At 41.7% G+C, this 25,963-nt stretch overlaps 1 pseudogene; it reads left to right on the forward strand.

The window, feature by feature from the left end:
- Positions 1-10,409: 10,409 nt before the first annotated feature.
- LOC115853094 (U2 spliceosomal RNA) lies at positions 10,410-10,505 on the forward strand (annotated as a pseudogene).
- Positions 10,506-25,963: the final 15,458 nt, after the last annotated feature.

Below are 25,963 nucleotides of genomic sequence, written 5' to 3' on the forward strand. Positions count from 1 at the left end.
TGAAATGTTAGCTTTTCAACTGGAAAACATTAATCACATGGAAAACATTAATCAAGATATAGCTCAATAATAAAAAAACAATCCAACTGAAAGTGGGCAAAGGATCTGAACCGGCATTTCTCCAGAGAAGAAATACAAATGGACACAATAAACAAATGGAAAGATAACACCATTAGCAATCAGAGAATAGCTGATTAAAACCATAATAAGATATCACTTCATAACCATTAGGACAGCTATAATCAAGAACATAGATAGGGCTTCCCTGGTGGCGCAGTGGTTGAGAGTCCACCTGCCGATGCAGGGGACACGGGTTCATGCCCCGGTCCGGGAAGATCCCACATGCCGCGGACCATGACCGCTGGACCTGCACGTCCGGAGCCTGTGCTCCGCAACGGGAGAGGCCACAACAGTGAGAGGCCCGCGTACAGCAAAACGGGAAGATGGCGGAAGAGTAAGACGCGGAGATCACCTTCCTCCCCACAAATACTCCAGAAATACATCTACACGTGCAACAACTCCTACAGAACACCTACTGAACGCTGGCAGAAGACCTCAGACCTCCCAAAAGGCACCACCCCCCACATACCTGGGTAGGGTGAAAAAAAAAAGAATAAACAGAGACAAAAGGATAGGGACGGGACCGGACCGGCACCAGTGGGAGGCAGCTGTGAAGGAAGAAAGAATTCCACACACTAGGAGCCCCTTCGCAGGCGGAGAATGTGGGTGGCAGAGGGGAAAAGCTTCGGGGCCGCGGAGGAGAGCACAGCAACAGGGGTGTGGAGAGCAAAGCGGGGAGATTCCCGCGCACAGAGGATCGGGGCCGACCAGCACTCACCAGCCCGAGAGGCTTCTCTGCTCACCCGCCGGGGCAGGCGGGGCTGGGACTTGAGGCTCGGGCTTCGGTCGGAGCGCCAGGAGAGGACTGGGGTTGGCGGCGTGAGCACAGCCTGACGGGGGCTGGTGCGCCGCAGCTGGCCGGGAGGGAGTCCGGGGAAAGGTCTGGACCTGCTGAAGAGGCAGGAGACTTTTTCTTCCCTCTTTGTTTCCTGGTGCGCGAGGAGAGGGGATTAAGAGCGCTGCTTGAAGGAGCTGCAGAGACGGGCGCGAGCCGCGGCTAAAAGCGCGGACCCCAGAGACGGGCATGAGACGCTCTGGCTGCTGCTGCCGCCACCAAGAAGCCTGTGTGCGAGCACAGGTCACTATCCACACCCCCCCTTCCGGGGAGCCTGTGCGGCCCGCCACTGCCTGGGTCCTCTGATCCACGGACAACTCCCCAGGGAGAACGCACGCGCGGCGCGCCTCAGGCTGGTGCAACGTCACGCCGGCGCAACGTCACGCCGGCCTCTGCCGCCACAGGCCCGCCCCGCACTCCGTGCCCCTCCCTCCCCCCAACCTGAGTGAGCCAGAGCCCGCGAATCAGCGGCTCCTTTAACCCCGTCCTGTCTGAGCGAAGAACAGACGCCCTCGGGCGACCTACACGCAGAGGCAGGGCCAAATCGAAAGCTGAGCCCCTGGGAGCTGTGAGAACAAAGAAGAGAAAGGAAAATCTCTCCCAGCAGCCTCAGAAGCAGCGGATTAAAGCTCCACAATCAACTTGATGTACTCTGCATCTGTGGAATACATGAATAGACAACGAATCATCCCTAATTAAGGAGGTGGGCTTTGAGAGCAAGATTTATGATTTTTTCCCCTTTTCCTCTTTTTGTGAGTATGTGTATGCTTCTGTGTGAGATTTTTTCTGTATAGCTTTGCTTCCACCATTTGTCCTAGGTTTCTGTCAGGTCTTTTTCTTTTTTGGGTTTTTTAAATTTTTTTTTCTTAATAATTATTTTTTTATTTTAATAACTTTATTCTATTTTATCTTACTTTATTTTACTTTATCTTCTTTCTTTCTTTTTTCCTTCCTTCCCTCCTTCCTCGCTTGCTTGCCTCCTCCATCCCTCCCTCTCTCCCTTCTTTCTTTCTTTCTTTCTTTCTACTTCTACTAATTATTTCTTTCTAATTTTTCTCCCTTTTATTCTGAGCCGTGTGGATGAAAGGCTCTTGGTGCTGCAGCCAGGAGTCAGTGCTGTGCCTCTGCGGTGGGAGAGCCAACTTTAGGACACTGGTCCACAAGAGACCTCCCAGCTCCACATAATAGCAAACAGTGAAAATCTCTCAGAGATCTCCATCTCAACACCAGCACCCAGCTTCATTCAACGACCAGCAAGCTACAGTGCTGGACATCCTATGCCAAACAACTAGCAAGACAGGAACACAACCACACCCATTAGCAGAGAGGCTGCCTAAAATCATAATAAGTCCACAGACACCCCAAAACACACCACCAGACGTGGACCTGCCCACCAGAAAGATAAGATCCAGCCTCATCCACCAGAACACAGGCACTAGTCCCATCCACCAGGAAGCCTATACAACCCACTGAACCAACCTTAGCCACTGGGGACAGACACCAAAAACAACGGGAACTACGAACCTGCAGCCTGCAAAAAGGAGACCCCAAACACAGTAAGATAAGCAAAATGAGAAGACAGAGAAACACACAGCAGATAAAGGAGCAAGATAAAGACCCACCAGACCTAACAAATGAAGAGGGAATAGGCAGTCTACCTGAAAAAGAATTCAGAATAATGATAGTAAAGATGATCCAAAATCTTGGAAATAGAATAGACAAAATGCAAGAAACATTTAACAAGGACCTAGAAGAACTAAAGTTGAAACAAACAAGATGAACAACAAAATAAATGAAATTTAAAATACTCTAGATGGGGTCAATAGCAGAATAACTGAGGCAGAAGAATGGATAAGTGACCTGGAAGATAAAATAGTGCAAATAACTGCTGCAGAGCAGAATAAAGAAAAGAGAATGAAAAGAACTGAGGACAGTCTCAGAGACCTCTGGGACAACATCAAACGCACCAACATTCGAATTATAGGGGTTCCAGAAGAAGAAGAGAAAAAGAAAGGAACTGAGAAACTATTTGAAGACATTATACTTGAAAACTTCCCTAATATGGGAAAGGAAATAGTTAATCAAGTCGAGGAAGCACAGAGAGTCCCATACAGGGTAAATCCAAGGAGAAATATGCCAAGACACATATTAATCAAGCAAAAATTAAATACAAAGAAAACATATTAAAAGCAGCAAGGGAAAAATAACACACAAGGGAATCCCCATAAGGTTAACAGCTGATCTTTCAGCAGAAACTCTGCAAGCCAGAAGGGACTGGCAGGACATATTTAAAGTGATGAAGGAGAAAAACCTACAGCCAAGATTACTCTACCCAGCAAGGATCTCATTAAGATTTGATGGAGAAATTAAAACTTTTACAGATAAGCAAAAGCTGAGAGAGTTCAGCACCACCAAACCAGCTTTACAACAACTGCTAAAACACCTTCTCTAGGCAAGAAACACAAGAGAAGGAAAAGACCTACAATAAAGAACCCAAAACAATTAAGAAAATAGGAATAGAAACATACATATCGATAATTATCTTAAATGTAAATGGACTAAATGCTCCCACCAAAAGACACAGATTGGCTGAATGGATACAAAAACATGACCCATATATTTCTTGTCTACAAGAGACCCACCTCAGACCTAGAGACACATACAGACTGAAAGTAATGGGATGGAAAAAGATATTTCATGCAAATGGAAACCAAAAGAAAGCTGGAGTAGCAATTCTCATATCAGAAAAAATAGGCTTTAAAATAAAGACTATTAGAAGAGACAAAGAAGGACACTACAAAATGATCAAGGGATCAATCCAAGAAGAAGATATAACAATTATAAATATTTATTCACCCAACATAAGAGCACCTCAATACATAAGGCAAATACTAACAGCCATAAAAGGGGAAATCGACAGTAACACATTCATAGTAGGGCCTTTAACACCCCACTTTCACCAATGGACAGATCATCCAAAATGAAAATAAATAAGGAAACACAAGCTTTAAATGATACATTAAACAAGATGGATTTAATTGATATTTATAGGACATTCTATCCAAAAACAACAGAATACACATTTTTCTCAAGTGCTCATGGAACATTCTCCAGGATAGATCATATCTTGGGTCACAAATCAAGCCTTAGTAAATTTAAGAAAATTGAAATTGTGTCTAGTATCTTTTCTGACCATAACGCTATTAAACTAGATATCAATTACAGGAAAAGACTGTACAAAATACAAATACATGGAGGCTAAACAATACACTACTTAATAACGAAGTGATCACTGAAGAAATCAAAGAGGAAATTTAAAAATACCTAGAAACAAATGACAATGGAGACACGACAACCCAAAATCTATGGGATGCAGCAAAAGCAGTTCTAAGAGGGAAGTTTATAGCAATACGATCCTACCTTAAGAAACAGGAAACATCTCAAATAAACAACCTACTCTTGCACCTAAAGCAATTAGAGAAAGAAGAACGAAAAAACCCCAAAGGTAGCAGAAGGAAAGAAATCATAAAAATCAGATCAGAAATAAATGAAAAAGAAATGAAGGAAACGATAGCAAAGATCAATAAAACTAAAAGCTGTTTCTTTGAGAAGATAAACAAAATTGATAAACCATTAGCCAGACTCATCAAGAAAAAAAGGGAGAAGACTCAAATCAATAGAATTAGAAATGAAAAAGGAGAAGTAACAACTGACACTGCAGAAGTACAAAAGATCGTGAGAGATTACTACAAGAAACTCTATGCCAATAACATGGACAACCTGGAAGAAATGGACAAATTCTTAGAAATGCACAACCTGCCAAGACTGAATCAGGAAGAAACAGAAAATATGAACAGACCAATCACAAGCACTGAAATTGAAACTGTGATTAAAATTCTTCCAACAAACAAACGCCCAGGACCAGATGGCTTCACAGGTGAATTCTATCAAACATTTAAAGAAGAGCTAACACCTATCCTTCTCAAACTCTTCCAAAATATAGCAGAGGGAGGAACACTCCCAAACTCATTCTACGAAGCCACCATCACCCTGATACCAAAACCAGACAAGGATGTCACAAAGAAAGAAAACTACAGGCCAATATCACCGATGAACATAGATGCAAAAATCCTCAACAAAATACTAGCAAACAGAATCCAACAGCCCATTAAACGGATCATACACCATGATCAAGTGGGGTTTATTCCAGGAATGCAAGGATTCTTCAATCAATCAGCATGATACACCATATTAACAAATTGAAGGAGAAAAACCATATGATCATCTCAATAGATGCAGAGAAAGCTTTTGACAAAATTCAACACCCATTTATGATAAAAACCCTGCAGAAAGTAGGCATAGAGGGAACTTTCCTCAACATAATAAAGGCCATATATGACAAACCACAGCCAACATCATCCTCAATGGTGAAAAACTGAAAGCATTTCCACTAAGATTAGGAACAAGACAAAGTTGCCCACTCTCACCACTCTTATTCAACATAGTTTTGGAAGTTTTAGCCACAGCAATCAGAGAAGAAAAGGAAATAAAAGGAATCCAAATCAGAAAAGAAGAAGTAAAGCTGTCACTGTTTGCAGATGACATGGTACTATACATAGAGAATCCTAAAGATGCTACCAGAAAACTACTAGAGCTAATCAATGAATTTGGTAAAGTAGCAGGATACAAAATTAATGCACAGAAATCTCTGGCGTTCCTATACACTAAAGATGAAAAATCCGAAAGTGAAATCAAGAAAACACTCCCATTTACCACTGCAACAAAAATAATAAAATATCTAGGAATAAACCTACCTAAGGAGACAAAAGACCTGTATGCAGAAAATTATAAGACACTGATGAAAGAAATTAAAGATGATACAAATAGATGGAGAGATATACCATGTTCTTGGATTGGAAGAATCAACATTGTGAAAATGATTCTACTACCCAAAGCAATCTACAGATTCAATGCAATCCCTATCAAACTACCACTGGCATTTTTCACAGAACTAGAACAAAATATTTCACAATTTGTATGGAAACACAAAAGACCCCGAATAGCCAAAGCAATCTTGAGAACGAAAAATGGAGCTGGAGGAATCAGGCTCCCTGACTTCAGACTATACTACAAAGCTACAGTTATCAAGACAGTATGGTACTGGCACAAAAACAGAAAGATAGATCAATGGAACAGCATAGAAAGCCCAGAGATAAACCCAGGCACATATGGTCACCTTATCTTTTTTTTTTTTTTTTTGCCATACGCGGGCCTCTCACTGTTGTGGCCTCTCCCGTTGCGGAGCACAGGCTCCAGACGCGCAGGCCCAGCCGCTTTGCGGCATGTGGGATCTTCCCGGACCGGGGCACGAACCCGTATCCCCTGCATCGGCAGGCAGACTCTCAACCACTGTGCCACCAGGGAAGCCCGGTCACCTTATCTTTGATAAAGGAGGCAGGAATGTACAGTGGAGAAAGGACAGCCTCTTCAATAAGTGGTGCTGGGAAAACTGGACAGGTACACGTTAAAGTATGAGATTAGATCACTCCCTAACACCATACACACAAATAAGCTCAAAATAGATTAAAGACCTAAATGTAAGGCCAGAAAATATCAAACTCTTAGTGGAAAACACAGGCAGGGCACTCTATGACATAAATCACAGCAAGATCCTTTTTGACCCACCTCCTAGAGAAATGGAAATAAAAACAAAAATTAACAAATGGGACCTAATGAAACTTCAAGGCTTTTGCACAGCAAAGGAAACCATAAACAAGACCAAAAGACAACCCTCAGAATGGGAGAAAATATTTGCAAATGAAGCAACTGACAAAGGATTAATCTCCAAATTTATAAGCAGCTCATGCAGCTTAATAACAAAAAAACAAACAACCCAATCCAAAAATGGGCAGAAGACCTAAATAGACATTTCTCCAAAGAAGATATACAGACTGCCAACAAATACATGAAAGAATGCTCAACATCATTAATCATTAGAGAAATGCAAATCAAAACTACAATGAGATATCATCTCACACCGGTCAGAATGGCCATCATCAAAACATCTAGAAACAATAAATGCTGGAGAGGGTGTGGAGAAAAGGGAACCCTCTTGCATTGTTGGTGGGAATGTAAATTGATACAGCCACTGTGGAGAACAGTATGGAGGTTCCTTAAAAAACTACAAATAGAACTACCATATGACCCAGCAATCCCACTACTGGGCATGTACCCTGAGTAAACCATAATTCAAAAAGAGTCATGTACCCAAATGTTCATTGCAGCTCTATTTACAATAGCCTGGAGATGGAAACAACCTAAGTGTCCATCATCGGATGAATGGATAAAGAAGATGTGGCACATATATACAATGGAATATTACTCAGCCATAAAAAGAAACGAAATTGAGCTATTTGTAATGAGGTGGATAGACCTAGAGTCTGTCATACAGAGTGAAGTCAGAAAGAGAGAGACAAATACCGTATGCTAACACATATATATGGAATTTCAGGGAAAAAATGTCATGAAGAACCTAGGGGTAAGACAGGAATAAAGACACAGACCTACTAGAGAATGGACTTGAGGATATGGGGAGGGGGAAGGGTAAGCTGTGATAAAGCGCGAGAGAGGCATGGACATATATACACTACCAAACGTAAGGTAGATAGCTAGTGGGAAGCAGCCGCATAGCACAGGGAGATCAGCTCGGTGCTTTGTGACCACCTAGAGGGGTGGGATAGGGAGGGTGGGAGGGAGGGAGACGCAAGAGGGAAGAGATATGGGAACATATGTATATATATAACTGATTCATTTTGTTGTAAAGCAGAAACTAACACATCATTGTAAAGCAATTATACTCCAATAAAGATGTTAAAAAAAAAGAACATAGATAATAACAAGTGTTGATGAGGATATGGATAAATGTGAGCCTTCACACACTGCTGGTGGGAGAGAAAAGCAGTGTAGCCACTGTGGAAAACAGTCTAGCAGTTCTTCAAAAGATTAATCATAGAGTTAAAATATGACCAAACAAATCCACTCCTAGTTACATACACAAAGGAAATGAAAGCATATGTCCGTACAGAAACTGTATGCAAATGGTCACAGCAATGCTAATTATAATAGCCAAAAAGTAGAAACAATCCAAATATCCATCAAATGATGAATGGATAGATAGAATAAAATGTGGTATATCCATATAATGAAATATTATTTGGTAATAAAAAGAAATGAAGTGCTGACACGTGCTATAGCATGGAGGAGCCTTGAAAACATTATGCTAAGTGACAAGTCACAAAAGATCACATATTGTATGATTCCATTTATACGATATTTCCATAACAGTCAAATCTATACAGATAGAAGTAGGTTAGTGGTTGCCTAGGGATGGGGGGAGGGAGTTATGGGAAGTTGGGAATGATTGCTAGTAGGTACAGGGTTTCTTTGCAGGGCTATAAAAAAATTCTAAAATTGATTTGGTGATGATTATACAATTCTGAATACACTAGAAAAAAAATTAAATTATACACTTTATTTATTTATTTATTTATTTATTTATTTATTTATTTATTTTAGCGGTACGCGGGCCTCTCACTGTTGTGGCCTCTTCCATTGCGGAGCACAGACTCCGGAAGCGCATGCTCAGTGGCCATGGCTCACGGGCCCAGCCGCTCCGCGGCACGTGGGATCTTCCCGGACCGGGGCACGAACCCATGTCCGCTGCATCGGCAGGCGGACTCCCAACCACTGCGCCACCAGGGAAGCCCAAATTATACACTTTAAATAGATGAATTGTATGGTGTATAAATTACCTCTCAATAAAGCCGTTTCTTAAAAAAATCAATCAAGACAACCAATTAATTAGCTCAGTCAGACAATTGTCATTGCATCATTAAGACAGTCAGACACACCAATCAGACATTTTTGACTCAGTCCTTTCCTTTGTCTGGATATGCTAACCGTCCCAAAATAGAGTATCTTACAATGGCAATCATTTATTTAGCTCATAAATCTGTGGGTCCCCTGGGTGGTGCTGCTGGGCTGATCTTTCTGGGCTAGTTCATATGTCTACAATCAGCTAGTCAGTCATCTGGGGGCTGGCTAGTTAGAGTGGTCTCCACTGCAGTGATTCATACCTGCCTCACGTGATCTCTCCTTCTCCAATGGGCTAGCCCAGCTTTGTTCACATGGAGATAGTGGAGTTCTAAGAGGTTAAGCAGAAATCTGCCAGACCTCTTGAGCCCTACCATGAAATTGGAAATTGGAACGCAGTCACTGCCACCACATTCAGTTGGATAAGGAAGGTCATAAAGCCAGTCAGGATTCAAGGGGGTGGACGTATGTCCGTGAGAAACCACATTGCAAAGGGCAAGGTTACAGGAGGCATTAAATAATTGAGGCAGCTTTTGTAATCAATCTATCCCATAGTCTTTGGGGCCATAAATCTAGCTTTTAACTTAATATTAACCACTCATCTTACAGGTAGCATTGGCCACGTTTATTGCTTCTTCTTGCAAAAGAGATCAGGCATACTTGACCTTCCGTCAGATTTCTTAGTTGAAATTAGATTTAAAACTTCTCTAGGCTACTTATTTCAAAAAAAAAAAATGTTAAGGTTAAATACAAAGAGTATAGTATTCCATACTTATTTGCAGTAGAAGTCTTATGATCCATGGATATAAATAAGGCAGAGTTCAAGCTACCACATACTAGAGAGATCTGAGATTTCTCAGAATTAAAAAGCTATTTAGGGGGACTTCCCTGGTGGCACAGTGGTTAAGAATCCACCTGCCAATGCAGGGGACACGGGTTCCAGCCCTGGTCCGGGAAGATCCCACATGACACGGAGTAACTAAGCCCATGCGCCACAACTACTGAGCCTGCACTCTAGAGCCCGCGAGCCACAACTACTGAAGCCCACATGCTACAACTACTGAAGCCCATGAGCCTAGAACCCGTTCTCTGCAACAAGAGAAGCCACCGCAATGAGAAACCCGCGTACCGCAACGAAGAGTAGCCCCCGCTCACCGCAACTAGAGAAAGCCCGCACGCTGCAACGGAGACCCAACGCAGCCAAAAATAAATAAGTAAATAAATAAATTATTTTAAAAAAAATCTATTTAGGTAATACCTTCCTTGGAATGAAAACAGAGTACAGAAAATTCTTACATATCCAGTGTAATTCACCCATTCCAATCCGGTCAATTTATTGTGACCCCCGTGTAAGACACTGGGGATACAAGAAAGAACAATACCCCATCCTTTCCTTCCAGGAGCAGGTTAAGGTGAGAATAGGAAAAGAGAAGTTGCATTCTAGAATCCAGAGGGTGAGAGAATTTCAAGAAGGATAATGGCCAGTGAGCGGCACCAAAGGCATCTGAGAAGACGGCTAGAGTGGCAGTGAAAAGGATCCATTGGATTGGGCAGAGCTCATTCACTCTATAAATGTTAGCTGATTGCTTCTCAGCCTTTTGGCTAAGACCAAGTGTAGTATCTGCTCTTAGCAGTTTAATATAAATGTTAGTTGAGAAGTTACAATGTGCTAGGCCCTGTGTTGAATGCTAGAACACAGAATTAGGTAAGTCTCCTGGATCTCAAAGAACAGGCCAGCGGGAGAAAATAGACATCGAAATATAGCAATACAGTGTGAAAAGGTGTTTTGATGGAGGTCATCGGCCTCCTTACAAAGTGTGCTTTCAATGGAAAGACAGCCACAGCAAGAACAAGACTGCTGCAGGATGGGTAATGAGGGAAAGATAAAGGTAATAATAGTAATTGAGGAGAAGAAGAAATCAGGGAGCAGCTTGAGGGCAAGGTTGAGTTCCGGGAAGTTTTCGGCTTGTTTTGTCTTTGCTTTTATTTTGGTATGTATTTTGCCCAAATTTCACAGTATGTTTGAAGGTTACCGGAAGAAACCAGTAAAAAAGAAGAGCTTGAAAGTAGAGGGAGGAAAAGCAATAGCATTGCCTCCTAGAAGGGAACTGGATCCAGGACACGTGAGGAGGATTTATTTGGAAAGGAGTGGGGACCACTTCTTCCTCTGAGCAGGAAGAAAAGGAATAAACTGGGGCAAGTGCTCATATTTTTTTAACCAAATATCTGAACCAGAGCAGTTTGGGTCACTTGGGGTCAAATAGAGGCAGTCTAGAGAGATTTACTTCGGATTCAAAAATATTGCCATTTCCAGTTATTTCTGAAGTTTACTGGAAGAACAAAACAGAATTATTGAAATTGGGAGCTTCCAGGAAAGCACTGACATGTGTTTGCTTATATATTCTTTTTCAGAGATGGATGTGAGGGAAGTTGAGAGAAATCATGGCAGCATGTCTCCATTTTCTTGGTGGGGTTAGAATAAGGTCATCTGTCGAGAGTAGCGGGGTGTAGTGAAGCAGGTAGCTTTCAGGAGAAAGGCAATGAGTCGGATCAACTGACACAAAGGTGGGAAAGGGTGCCAACCAGGGGTCATCTCCCCAATTACTGGGAACATCTGAAGAGGGATTTATATATTCTGGGATAGAGGCTAAACAGGTCATGCTGGTTTACGGCAAGCCTAATTAGGAAAGTTAATCAGATGCAAAATTATCCCAGTGAATTCCTGCGTTCCAAAGTTCAAAAGTTATGACTTGAGGGTTGCCCGCTCTTTTGGACCCTGTACGCTGCCAACTCTCCTCTGTTACTGCAGAGAACTGTGTTAGTGCCATAGAGTGTCTCTATATACAAAGGTACAAGGCACGTCTCACTTTTCCTGGGTGCCACTTGTCTCTAGGCTAGCTTGTTGTCTTGAAAACAGTAGTACTTGTGTTTGTGCCTGGAAGAACCGCACAGCCAGACAAGAAGGCTACCAAGCCTTTGACGGTGTGTGAGTGATATGTGTACCGTCCTCATTCCTAAAACTACGTACTCTCCGTCTCCAAAACGTCAGCTCCAATACCTCTTATTAAAATCTGCTTTCTTATTTGCTAGGAGCAAATAGTGGAGGGAGATAGCTGACATTTTTATATTTTTTCCTTTCTTCCCAGTAAAGTTTAAAATGACTGTACTAAAAAAGACTCGCTGGCTACTTTATTCATAATCTTGATGTAGTTAAAAAAAAAAAAAATCCCAGTACAGGTTTTGGAATCAGACAGTTCTAGACTAGGAAGTCAGCTCTGTTATCTGGGGTCTGTTAGGTCTGCTGAGCGTCTGTTTTGTTCTCTGTATTACTGGGCTAACTATACATACACAGACATGTGCACAGTGTGTGTCAACAGACAGTAGAAAGATAGATGATTGATAAAGGCAGACAAATATTAGAGATGATGATGGCGATGATGATGCAGATAGATAGATACTATGATAGATAATAGTGAAGGAGAGAGAGAAGAAAAATGCACATGTAATTCAAAGTACACTAGTTAAGAGCACAGGCTCTAAATTGCCTAAATTAAATCCAAGATGTTTCCATTACTAGCTATGGGAACTTGGGAAAGTTCTGCCTCATAGGATGGTTATGGGGATTAAACTTAATAAGCCTTTAAAATCCCTCACCCATAGCCATATTAATAACCAATAGTTATTGCATGCCTATTTTGTGTCAGCGTCCAAGCTAAGCAATCTATGCACAGTAACCTGCTTAACTCTCCCAAGATCCCCATGAGGAAAAAATTGTCCCCATTTTCAGACGAGAGGATGAGAGTCCAGGCAGCATGAATAGCCAGGAGGTCTATGTATTGCCCAACTCTATGGCTGCCATCCACAAATGGAAATTAAGTAACTTGCCCAAGGTTATATGGGAAGCAAACAGTGGATCAATTACTTAAATCCAGGTACACCTAATATCTAAATAAATCTGTGTTTTTAACCCCTAAACACCTTCTACCATAAGCACTATTTATTATGTTACCCAAATTAGGCTGGTTGAAAAATCAGTTTATTGTTCAGAAAGGTAAAGAAGAAGGGGGGAAAAAACTGTTGAAAAGATTATCTTGACACGTCTCCCTTTCTTCTCTGACCCTCCGTCTGGGGCACTGCACAAATTCCATTAGCAAGCCTACCAAGCCAGCTTACAGAGGATTTAAATTGTGTGTGTGTGTGTGTGTGTGTGTGTGTGTGTGTGTGGGTGTGCTTAAGCTCCGGTTGTTCCCTACTCTCGATTAATTGGGTGTGGCTTGTCCTTTGCAAATCCATCTGCCAATGTCCCTTATTTCCCAACCAGTAGCTACTGGCCACTCTTGCCTCTCTGTCCTTTAGTGTTTGCCAGGGAACAAACGCCAACTTAAATCATAGCCCTAGGAGATCTGAATTAGGAAGTCCGTGCGCTGTTCTCTTCCTCCTTGCTCTGACAGATTCCATGGCTGAAGGTCCAGACCTCAGCACAATCAGAAGAGTGAAGACACTCACCAGCATTTAGATAATCCGACCTGGAATAGACACTGAAGGTACCAGCATGCAGGCTCCAGCTCACTCAGAGGTTGTCAGCATCTCACCCTAGCCTGCTCTTCCACCTGAGACTTCAGCCCACTTTTTTCCCCCTTCTTAGAGTCACCTCCAGATAACATATGTATGTGCACCAAAGGATTTAAAGCAGGGGAGTAACATAGCCAGACTTGCATTTCAGAGAAAAATCATCTGACAGAAGAATGGATTGGAGTAGGGACAAAACTAGAAAAGGGAACCGGAAAAAGCTATTGCAACCTGGCTAGAAGTCAGATTGAAAAGTAAAAATGGAAGGACAGGTATGACTCTAGACATACCGGAGGAATTTCCTTATGTGACTTCCCCCATTTCTCCCATTTTGCCCCAACCCCAGGCTAGAAATAGTCTCTTTCTTCTCAGAATGCCTTTTTTTATTGATAATTCTCTTATGGTCTTTACAATTTTCACCATCCATTAGAGCTTTACCTACCCAACTGGATTGATGCTTTTGATGACTGGGACTTTGACTGATTCATTTCCCCTCATTGACCCAGGTCAGAGTTAGCCATAAATAAATAAATTCATAGAATGAATTAATCTTTATGAGTTAGGAAAGAAAGATTTTGGCAAAGCCAATGAAGGGTAAATCTGAAAAGAGAGCTGTAGCAGTTACTATTGCTACATAACAAACCATTCCCAAAACATACTAACTTAAAACAGCAACCATGTTTTAGCGCTTACAAATTTACAAGTGAGATGGGTAGATCTGCTGACCTCACTCTTGTGTCTGTGGTCATCTGGCAGTCAGCTGAGGACTGACCAAGTGAGACAATTGTCAGCTGGGCAATGAGGACACCTGGACCACGTGTTTCTCATCATCCAGCACGCTAGCCTGGCTTGGTTCTCATGGTAGCAAGGCAAGATTCCAAGAGAGTAAACAGAAGTGTGGGAGGCCACTTGAGGTCTGAGCACAAAACTGGAACAATATCATTTCTTCTGTATCCAATTAGCCAAAGCAAGTTGCACAACCAGCCCAAATTCAAGAGGTAAGGAAATAGAGATGGGGAGACCTGACAAGTCACTGTTAAGGACATAGAAATAGGGAGGGGTAGATAATTGGGGGCATCTACCATGGGGAATTTCCAGACACAGTTTTGGTTGAGGCAAGATAATCCCTTATCAGCAGTGACCAAGAGAGAGATTTGCTTAATGATTACAGATGATGATAATGATGATGATGATGGTGATGATGATGATTATAAAGATAACACATCACAAGATTTCTTCTCCATAAATCTCTTAGGTAAATAGAGATTTTGGGGGGATCCCCATTTTACAGATATGGAAATATAGTTTTCAAGCAGGGAAGTACCTTACTCAAGGTTATCTATCTACTGACATAATAAATAGCAAAACTGGCAACAAACATACAGAATCACCTTATGGAATGTGGGACAGCTGGCTCGGGACCCAGCTACAGGGAAAATTTAACACAGGTTTCCCTACTTGGCTGGGAACTGCAGAAGACTTTTCACTGAGGTTTCTTCTTCCTATTGCATCATCTTTCTCTTCTCATCCCTCTTGACTATTCCTATTCCTGTTAAGTCTGTTTTTCAGATTTAGTTCATAATGTTTTATAATAAGACTTTTTCACTGCTTTATAGAGATATGAAGAGGATTAACACATCATTTAATGTTTTCAAAATGCCTTCAGCACCTTGGAATTAAACATGTCACGTGCAAATAAATAAATAAAGGCTTTAGAGTAGAGACATTGGTCTTCTCTGAATTATATGCTCAGAGCGTCTAAATGCATGCATGCACACAGACAGCTGAAAATCTGCTGATTCCACTAGACAGGGACCAGACGACCCTAAAATTTGCTCTTTCACATGTGGTATTAGAAGGAAGAGGTGCAAAACAAAATTCCATCACCCACCACATTTTCTCTATATATATGGAGGAGATGGAAATAAAGAAAAAATGCTTTCCTTAATGTTTGTTAATGCAAGTACACACACACAGACACACACATATCTTTTTTTCTTTTTAACATCTTTATTGAAGTATAATTGCCTTCCAATGTTGTGTTAGTTTCTGCTGTATAACAAAGTGAATCAGCTACATGTATACATATATCCCCATATCCCCTCCCTCTTGTGTCTCCCTCCAACTCTCCCTATCCCACCCCTCTAGGTGGTCACAAAGCACCAAGCTGATCTCCCTATGCTATGCAGCTGCTTCCCACTAGCTATCTATTTTACATTTGGTAGTGTATATATGTCAATGCCACTCTCTCACTTCATACCAGCTTACCCTTTCCCCTCCCCGTGTCCTCAAGTCCATTCTCTATGTCTGCATCTTTATTCCTGTCCTGCCCCTAGGTTCATCAGAACCGTTTTTTTTTTTTTTTTTTAGATTCCATATATATATGTGTGTTAGCATATGGTATTTGTTTTTCTCTTTCTGACTTACTTCACTCTGTATGACAGACTCTAGGTCTATCCACCTCACTACAAATAACTCAATTTCGACACACACGTAGCTTTCCTATTTTTTTCATCCCCTCCTTTCTCTGTTCCCTCTCCCCAAAACTCCTCTACTTCTCCAGGATCCAATCAGCTGGTGGGTGACTAAGCAATGAGGGGGAAGTAGAGGGTCTGCTTTAAAATAGAGACAGAAGAAAGTTTGAAGCTTACAAGCAGGCAATATCTAGTTTATTAGCACGTTTTTATACTGGTAACCAGTTTATTGATAACCTCTCTGGTTACTGCAGAGAGGGTTTCCACCCATGCTATCCAGTCCTACCTTCCTGACTCAGCTAAATATCCCCCTGAGAACTCAGCATGCATGGAAGCCTGAGGTTGGAGGGAAACTCTGGAACTCATAATTTAGCTGAAATTACATGTGGATTGAATATGCCTTTGTGGGTTTCCCTAAAACCACTTAAAACATCTTCTCTTTGGAAAATCCATTTCAAGTCCTAAACAAACTGAGGTATGAATGGAGTTTCAGAGTAAAATTTATGGTTGTCAGGTGTCTGAATTTATACTCAGATAAAGCAAATCAGATGAGAAAAAGTCTCCAATGCACCCCTCCAACCACATGGTGCATTTTCAATCAACATTTTTAGAGCAGTTTTAGGTTCACAGCAAAATTAAGAGGAAGATACATGGATTTCCCATGTACTCTATGCCCCAACACATGCATAGCCTCCCCCATTATCAACATCACTCACCAGGATGGTACCTTTGTTACAACTGATGAATCTATGCGGACACATGTCATGACCACCCAAAGCCCATAGGTTACACTGGGGCTCACTCTTGGTTTTGTAAATTCTATGGGTTTAGAAAATTTATAATGACATGTATCTACTATTATAGTATCCGACAGGGTAGTTTCACCTCCCTAAATCATGGTGCATTTTGGTGAATCATTTTTCCTTCAAGGCTGTTCTTGACTTTCATTTTGGCCAGATTAGAGGATTGGGCAGAATAACACATCCTGTGAGTGGCCCTAACCTCCACACAATATTAAATGAAACTAGGGATGGAAGATGTGCAAAGGAACAAGCGTGTACCGGGCATCTCCAGACACTGGTTAAATGTTGTTTTTCTGTGTCATCTCATTTCATCCCCCCTACCCTTCAGGGCTGGATATTTTTACCTGCATTTTACTTATGAAGTCAATGGGGCTAAATATCTTGCCTTAGGTCACTCACACAGCTCTTAGAGGACTGTAAACTCCTTGAGGACAGGGAAGTATCTCACTCGTCTTTATATCTCCCTATGCCTCACACAGGACCTGGCAGAAAATAGGCCTTCGGTACATATGTGCTGAAGGAAAATTAAGGAAATGGCAGAAATAGATTTGAAGCCCACTCCTCTCAGTCTCCAAAATCTTTGCATGTTTCTACTGAACCAACCTCTATGTGTATGTATAACCACAGAGTTTTCATCCTGGCATAGGAAATACCCAAACCTGAAAACCTGTTAAGGTATTTGTCGTTGTTAAGCTCCCTTCCTTCCTGAAAATGAAGTATCATTGGAATCCATCTTCTTTGACAGTACAAGTACTTTTTACTCCTCTTAGACACCTGTATTCTCATTGTCTTTTCCTACTTCCAGAGCCAGGCCCTGAGCTAGAGAAATTCCCAGTAGATACATCCATGCTTCTCATAGAAAGACATTTTGAATAAGACCCTTGAATTCTTGGCAAATTACCTATTTAGTTTTCAGAACAATATACAGATAAGGAATTCTCATTTTGTTACTAATTAGGGTGTTGGACCCAACCCTACGAACCTCAACGTGATCTTGCCCCCAGGCAGCATGTGGCACCAGTTTCCCACCCCTGTCTTCCTTACTCACTGAGCTTCCACCACAATGGCCCCCTTGCTTTGGACAAACCCACACTGCTTTAACCACAGGGCCTTTGCACTTACTGTTTCCTCTGCCTGGGTCTCTCTTCCTGCAGAAACTATGTTTCTCACCTCCTTACTTCCTTCTGGTCACTGCTTAAATGTCACCTTCTCAAGATGCTGTTCCTGACCACATGATCACAAATACCCTCCTCTACCTCATCATTCTCTGTGCCCTTAACCTATTTGCTTTCTTCCCAGTACACTACTGACATAGCACAGGTGGATTTGTTTATTATCTTTTTCTCTTTCTCCCACTAGGATGTAAGTTCTTTATTTGCTCACAGCCTAGAACAGTGCCTGGAACTTAATAGGGACTCAGTATTTTTTGAACGAATGAGTAAATGAACGAATGGAATCCTAATGGCATGGATGGCAAACACGTGTGACTGCACTCCCTTCTTCTGTGTTCATTTCAGGCCTCACTAACTTGTCATAGTAATCATTCCTGATAAACCAAGGTAAGAGCCTCAGAATCCTTTCCACACAGCACTCCAGCCAGCAGCTACTACCTCACTGAAGTCGGCACTTGCAAAGAAATATATTAACCCTTCTGAGGCCAGTGTGGTCTTCTACCCTGGGGAACAAAGCTGGGCCACAGATCAGGCAGTTGGACCCTCATTTGTCCCTCTGGCTTAGGGACAAGACTATACCCAGCCAAGTGGCTTATTCCTTTGTGTCGTCATTTCCACTAAGTCCACAACCTGGACCTCTGTCTTGCCCCTGAAGCATACTGGAGCTGCCTTGGATGGCTCACAATAGCAAATTGTGCATTCTCTCTTCTCAAATCTGCATGCTGTGCCTTCATTTGATAGCTTAAAAATAGCCATGGTGGAAATATTTACACTACAGAAATTAACAAGTGCTACAAATCGGGCTTTTTTTTAGGGGGGTGGGCAGTTGTTAGACCATTGCATCACTTCCTAACTTCCTAGACCTACTAAGTTCCAGTAACTAGGGGAAATGTGGAAAACAAATACAAAGGGAATGTTTCTTTCCTTATCTAGAGCAGAAGTGGCCTAAGACACGCATGAGAGTCTTCCAGCCCAGGGCCCCAGTCTGGTTTCTGAGGGAGCTAGAGGTAAGGGAAGTAGAGCCCCCAAAAAGGAGGCAGTTTGGGTTACAGGAGAGACAAAGAAGTTAGCAGCTTGCCACAAGAAGGAGGCCATTCACCTCTTTGTTTCTTCCAAGGAAACTCCACTCTCCATCCTCATAAGTAGCTGGTAACTTTGTAAGAGCCCCTCCTTCCAAGTGGGGAGGTGAGGTGTGAGTGAGGGAAGGGACCTGGAGAGGCTCTGAAGGGCAGCATTTGTCCAAGTGCAGTTTTTCTACGACTTGCATTAGAGTCCCCTGAGATGCTTGTTAACATTTTCATCACCATGGCACTACCCCACACACATGTGCTGATCAACTCAGAAAATGGTATTTAGAAAAATGCATTCCAATGAGCACAAGTGATTCTTCGTCTTGATAAAATGAAACAGACTCACTTAGGAAAGTCATTTAAAATGTACATATCTGGGCCTCATAACAGGATATACTGACTCAGCAGGTCCAGGGTAGGGCCTTAAAACCTACAGTTTGATGAAACTTTACAGGTGATTTTGGTGCTAGTTCAAGTTAGACTTTGCAATAAACACAGATTTTTCTTTTCTTTTTTTTTTTTCCCCCTCACAGGATGAGCTTTTTTGAATTTCTAACTTCTTTGCCAGAAAATCTGGGAATTTTCATCAGACTAACGCTGCTAAACACATATTGGACACTTAGTGTGAGCAGGCTTTGTTCTGAGCCTTTTTGTACAGATTACTTCATTCAATTCTCAAAGCAAGCCCACGAGGTGGAAATTTTTATTGCAGAAGCGAAAGCTATTATTTTTCCCATTTTACAGATGAAGAAACTGAGGCTTGGAGAAGTGAAGCCATTTCTATGAGGCCAAAAAGCTAATGAGGCAAAGCCAAAATTTACACCCAAGCAGTTTGATGCTAGGGCCTATACCCTTAATCATTAAGGATATTGCCTCCCGAAGACTTTCAGAATAAAAAGATTAAAAAATTAATTTAAAAACCTCACCAACTGAGCAAAAGAATTTTTTTTTAATCCTAAACATTTCTCCAAAATGTCAAATTCCATTTTTATGGATTTTCCTCATATAGAAGTCTGAACTAGTTAAAATAGATTTATATGGGTGGAAAGCAATCAGAATAATTGGTTTAAGTAGCACAAAGTAACCAATAAATTAGCTTGAACATGACCTTTCTGAGGTGGCCTTCTATTTTGTTCCTATTCTCTGGCCCCGAATTGTCGCTCACTAATTGGTAGTTTGTTCTCAGTCGGGCTGCTGTTTCTGACACTGGGTAATGCATTATGAGATAATCTACTTTCTGTGACTTCACACAGTTCCCATGGCAACTGTCAATGCCATTTCCCTGCAGAACGGCTGCTTCATTTGTTCCAAATGTGTTGCAGGAATGTAAACATCTTCTATAAAAATGTTCTCTAAAATGACAGTCCAAGCAAAGGATGACATTTATATAATTACAAAAAGGAAACTATCTATAATTATCCGAACTTCTTTCCCCAGATTAAAAAAGGAGGGGTAGGATTTTTTTGGTTGTATTTTATTTTAACTTTTTTGTTTGGGGAAAAAAATAAGGAAAAGGTTTACTTAACAAGACTAAATTGAAGAGACACAACACTTCTGTGAAAAGACCTTGTTCGTTAAAGCTTTAGTTCATTAAAGTCGAGGTGGCAACATTTCTAGAAGGAAGATATCCATCAACCCAACCACCCCAAATGCAAGGCAAGTGCTCACTGCAAGCATTGCCTCAGATGACCTAGACATCTTGACATTCAAGATTTTCTTGGTCGATGGAGAGAGTTCTTTATTTTTAATTCTTTCTGGCTAGCTATCTGTGTCCTCAAAGTGAGCTCCTGAGAAATTTCTCCAATCAAAACTTCAAGATGAAATCCCAAAGTGAAGAAAATCAGCATCTGGATTTTTTTTAATGCTTTACTGAGGTATAATTGATATACAAAAATCTGCACATAGGGCTTCCCTGGTGGCGCAGTGGTTGAGAGTCCGCCTGCCGATGCAGGGGACACGGGTTTGTGCCCCGGTCCGGGAAGATCTCACATGCCATGGAGAGGCTGGGCCCATGAACCATGGCCGCTGAGCCTTCACGTCTGGAGCCTGTGCTCCGCAACGGGAGAGGCCACAACAGTGAGAGGCCCACGTACTGCAAAAAAAAAAAAAAAAAAAAAAAACCACAAGCCCAGCAAAAGACTGAGATTCAATTGGAAGTTTATAGACTGTTCCCCCTTCTTCATACCTTAGCACCACATCAACAGGGTTGCAGTAAAATAACAGTGGGTCACAGCTAAAAGAGCCGCAAGACACAGACTCTGAGAAGGAGTACTTAAGGAAGCCCAAAGTCAGGAAGAGAGACACAAACAAGGACACTAATGAATTTGAAGCCTCTGGCACCCGTAGCTACAGCAAACATTAAACAGAGTCCAACTTCTAGCCAGATTAACATAAATCCTTACACTAAAAGTCTGCTTACCCCAGCTCCTACTACCTGATACCACACATCTGGCTTGCAGCAATAATTATGAGGTAGGGCAAAAGGCAAGAAAAACCATCTGAAGAGACAAAGCAATCATCAGAACTAGACTCAGATATGACACAGATGTCAGAATTATCTTTCAGAGAATTTTAAATAACTATGATTGATATATTAAGGGATCTAATGGAAAAAGTAGACAACATTCAAAAAATAGAAGGCTAATGTAAACAGGTAGAAACTCTAAGAAACAATCAAATCATGCTAAAAATCAAACACAGGAATAGAAATGAAAGATTCTTCCAGTGGGTTCATCAGTAGACTCGACACAGGCAAGGAAAGAATCAGTGAGCTTGAAGACAGTTAATAGAAACATCCGAAAATGAAATGTATACAAAGAGAAAAAAAGAAAGGGAAAAAAATAGAGCATCCAAGAATTGTGGGACAACATCAAAAGGTGTAACATACACATAACTGAAATACTATAAGAAGAAAGAGAGAGTGAAACAAAAGAAATATTTGAAGCAATAATGGTTGAGAATTTTCCAAGATTAATAACACCATCAAACCACAGGTCCAGAGAACACCAATAAGGATAAATGAAAACAAAAACAAAAATATTAAGACATTCATATTCAAACTGCAAAAAGACAAAGAGAAAAATCTTAAAAGAAGCCAAAAGAAAAATACACTTTACCTATAGAAGAACAGCAATAAGAATCACAGGGGACTTTGCATCCGAAACCATGCAAGAGAGAAGACAGTGGAGTGAAATCTTTAAAGTGTTGAAAGAAAAAAAATCATCAACCTAGAAATCTATATTCAGCAAAATTATTCTCTAAAAATAAAGGAGAGGGCTCCCCTAGTGGCGCAGTGGTTGAGAATCTACCTGCCAATGCAGGGGACACGGGTTCGAGCCCTGCTCTGGGAAGATCCCACATGCCGCAGAGCAACTAGGTCCGTGAGCCACGATTACTGAGCCTGCGCGTCTGGAGCCTCTGCTCTGCAACAAGAGAGGCCGCGATAGTCAGAGGCCCGCGCACCGCGATGAAGAGTGGCCCCCACTTGCCGCAACTAGAGAAAGCCCTTGCACAGAAACGAAGACCCAACACAGCCATAAATAAATAAATAAATAAATAAAAGAATGATCCATGCTTTAAAAATAAAGGAGAAATAATGACTTCTCACACAAACAAAATTGAAGGGATTTCATTGCCAAAACACTTTTCCTATAATAAATGTTAAAAGAAGTTGTTTAGGCAGTAGGAAAATTATATGGATCAGACTTGGATGTGCATAAAGAAAGGAAGAACAAATGAAGGTAAAATGAAAGCTTTTGTTTTTCTAATTCTTTTTTTTTTTTTTTTTGCAGTACGCGGGCCTCTCACTGTTGTGGCCTCTCCCGTTGCGGAGCACAGGCTTACTGGCCATGGCTCATGAGCCCATCCGCTCCACGGCATGTGGGATCTTCCCGGACCGGGGCACGAACCCATGTCCCCTGCATCGGCAGGCGGACTCTCAACCACTGCGCCACCAGGGAAGCCCTGTTTTTCTAATTCTTAATTGATCTAAAACATAACATTTTTAAAGCAATAATGGTAACAGTGTACTGGGTGACTATTCATATGGATAAGTGAAATTAACAGTAATATCACAATGGATGGGAACAAGGAATTGGGAATACTCTGCTATGAGGCACCTGTAGGACCTGTGAAGGAGTGTAGTATTATTTGAAACCAGACTTAGATTATTTGTAAATGTATATTGCAAATTATAAATGGAGTGTCGTATCCTGAATGGGATCCTGGAGCAGAAGAGGGTATTAGGAAACTCATGAGGAAATTTGAATAAAATATGGATTTTAGTTAATAATAATGTATCAATATTGGTTCATTAATGATGACAAAGGTACTATACTAATGTAAGATATTAATTATAGGAGAAAGTAGGTGTGGAATATATGGAAATTCTCTGTGTCATCTTGTGACTTTTTTCATAAATCTGAATCTATTCTAAAGGTAAAGGGAAAAGAGTGAAACTCAGAGAGATGATCCTGCTAGTGTCAAGGAAGGAAGTGAACAAAGCTGCCTCTGGAGAAGGGCAGTATTTAGGAGCTGAGGAGCTCAGTCCTACAACCACAAATAACTGAATTCTGCCAAGAGCCAAAAGGAGCTTGGAAGAGGACCCCAAGCTCCGACTAAGAATCACAGTGTGGTCAACACCTAGATTGCAGCCTGATGAAGCCTGAGCAGAGGCTCCATCTGAGCTGTGCCTGGATTCTTAACCCCAAAAAACTGTGAGATAATAAATTTATGTTGTTTTAATCTGTGACACGTGTGGCAATTTATTATGCATCAATAGAAAACAAAGGCACAAGGCTTCCCTGACTATTCTAACCCCAGTGTATGTGTTTCCCCTGGGGCTACTTATCCCTTTTATCCATTCATCCAACTTACATATACTAAGACCTACTATGCGCTACACACTGTGATAAACAATGAGTAGAGAGTGGTAAATGAAATATACTCCTTGCCTTCTTGAAGCCTAGAGTGTGGTGAAAGACTCAAGCAAACATCATGTAGGTGCTTAATTTACAAACAATGGTAAGTTCTATAAAGGGGAAAAATAAGATGTGGTAAGAGAAGAAAATTTTAAATACAGGAGGATCAGAGAAAACTTCTTTGAGGAAATTGCAATTCAAGTTGAGACCTGAAAGATACATGTGAATTGGCCAGACGGCAAGTGGGAGCAGAGAAGATAGGTCCTGAGAAAGGAAGGAGCTGGAAGGTTTTTAGGACTTGAAAACCACCAGCCTGATGGAAAAACCAAAGACAAAGAGAAAATCTTGAAAAAAAGCCAGAGAAAAAGGCCAGCATGGCTGCAGTGAGTGATCAAGGGGAGAGAGGCAGGAGGTGCGTGTGGAGGAATAGACAGAGGTTGACTGTGTAGGGTCCCAAAGGCGGGGATACAGATGTTAGTAATTTATGTTGAGAACTCTAGGAAGCCCCTGAAGGGTTTAAGCAGGAGGGTGCTCAGATTTGCTGTGTCAGAAAGTTCAGTCTGCTGATGGAGATCAGACCCTATGGGGGCAAGAATGGACTTGAACAGAACAGTGAGGAGAGGACTCCAAAAGCCCAGGTAGGAGACCAGCCAGGCAAAAATGGTTGCCATAGATACGAAGAGAAGAAGACCTGAGAGCAACTCAGATGCTGGAGTAGCTGGACTTAAGGTGGGTTGATGAGAGCATGAAGGAAACAGCAATGCCAAGGAGGACTCTGAGGCATCCTTCATCCTGGATGAAAAGCAGGTGAGGAAGGCTAGGGAAGATGTCCACCCATTCTCTTTCAGGACTGCACCTTTCTATTACTATTCCCTTTGCCTACATACTCTTCCCAGGCATCTTCACCGAGCTAGATCCTATTCTACCTTCAGAACCCAGCTCAGGTGTCAATTCTTCTGGGAAGCAACCCCTGACCACTGAGCCTTGTTTCTCTTCCTCTTGTCCCCGAGCATCTGGGCACCACTCTCATAGCACAGAGTGTTCTATGACATGTCTGTGTACTCCTTTGTCCACAAAAGCAGGAAAAAAAAAAAAGCAGAAAAAAAACTTCAAAGCTCTCTATTTCCAACTAGAGTATATTTGGCACACAATAAAGTTTTACTGCATGAGCAAGTGGAGTAAAAATGTAAGAAAGATTTAACACTGAGAACCACTGGTCCTCGGCACACAGCCCAAATGTGAGGGATAAACAAGAGTTCTCCGACACACGGAAGCAAATGCCTTTAAAGGCGAGAAGTGAAGTTCATGCTCTGTACTCCAAGGCAAGACACCCTCGAAGGAGCTGAGAGCCAGTTCACAATTTTAAGAAATATGACTTATCTGGTTTCTTCATCCGGAACAGATTAGTTGAAAGTTATGGGGGTTGTCTCCCTGACAAGAAGCACAGAGCAGGAAAACAAAATGCACTTGACTGTTGAAATTGGGGCATCTTCCCCCCAAAATGCAGCCAACGTGTGTCTATTCTCCAGCCTGTGACCACATAACTGCAGATTTTAAAACAAGGTAATTGTAATAATGAGCATTTACATTGCACTGTCCACATAGAAGATTCATCCAGTCTTCTTAGCAAATGTATGAGAAGTAAAGAAGCTTCCTTTCAAGGAAGGATAAATTTAAAATTTTGGAGGTAAGAGGGGGTGAGCTTGGCACAGAATACAGAGGGAGAGGAATATGAGATGGAAGAGCATTCACAGGGCTCTTCACAGGTTTGGGGATGGTCTGGGTGGTAGTATAAGGGGCTTTGCTTTTGAGCCTTTGCTTTATAGTTATATGCAACAGTTTTTATTTGCATGTAGGAATTTTAAGACACAGTCTGCTTGCCCAGGGTTACAAAATGAGTCTGTGGCAGAGCTGGTTGGCACTTCGATTCAGACTTTGTGATTCTAAATCTGGTGCCACGTCTACTACTGTTTGGTGACATTGTTGCATAGCAAGTATCGCCATGAACTGTGTCATAGTGCATCCTAACTAGTATCTATGCGTGACAGGGGTATCCAGGGAGGAGACGTGAGCATCTGCTTTGGTTAATACAACAAAGTTTAATAATAATGATGCCTTTGTTATTATTA

This window comes from Globicephala melas, chromosome 10, assembly GCF_963455315.2.
Source record: "Globicephala melas chromosome 10, mGloMel1.2, whole genome shotgun sequence".
In the NCBI taxonomy this organism is placed as follows: domain Eukaryota; kingdom Metazoa; phylum Chordata; class Mammalia; order Artiodactyla; family Delphinidae; genus Globicephala; species Globicephala melas.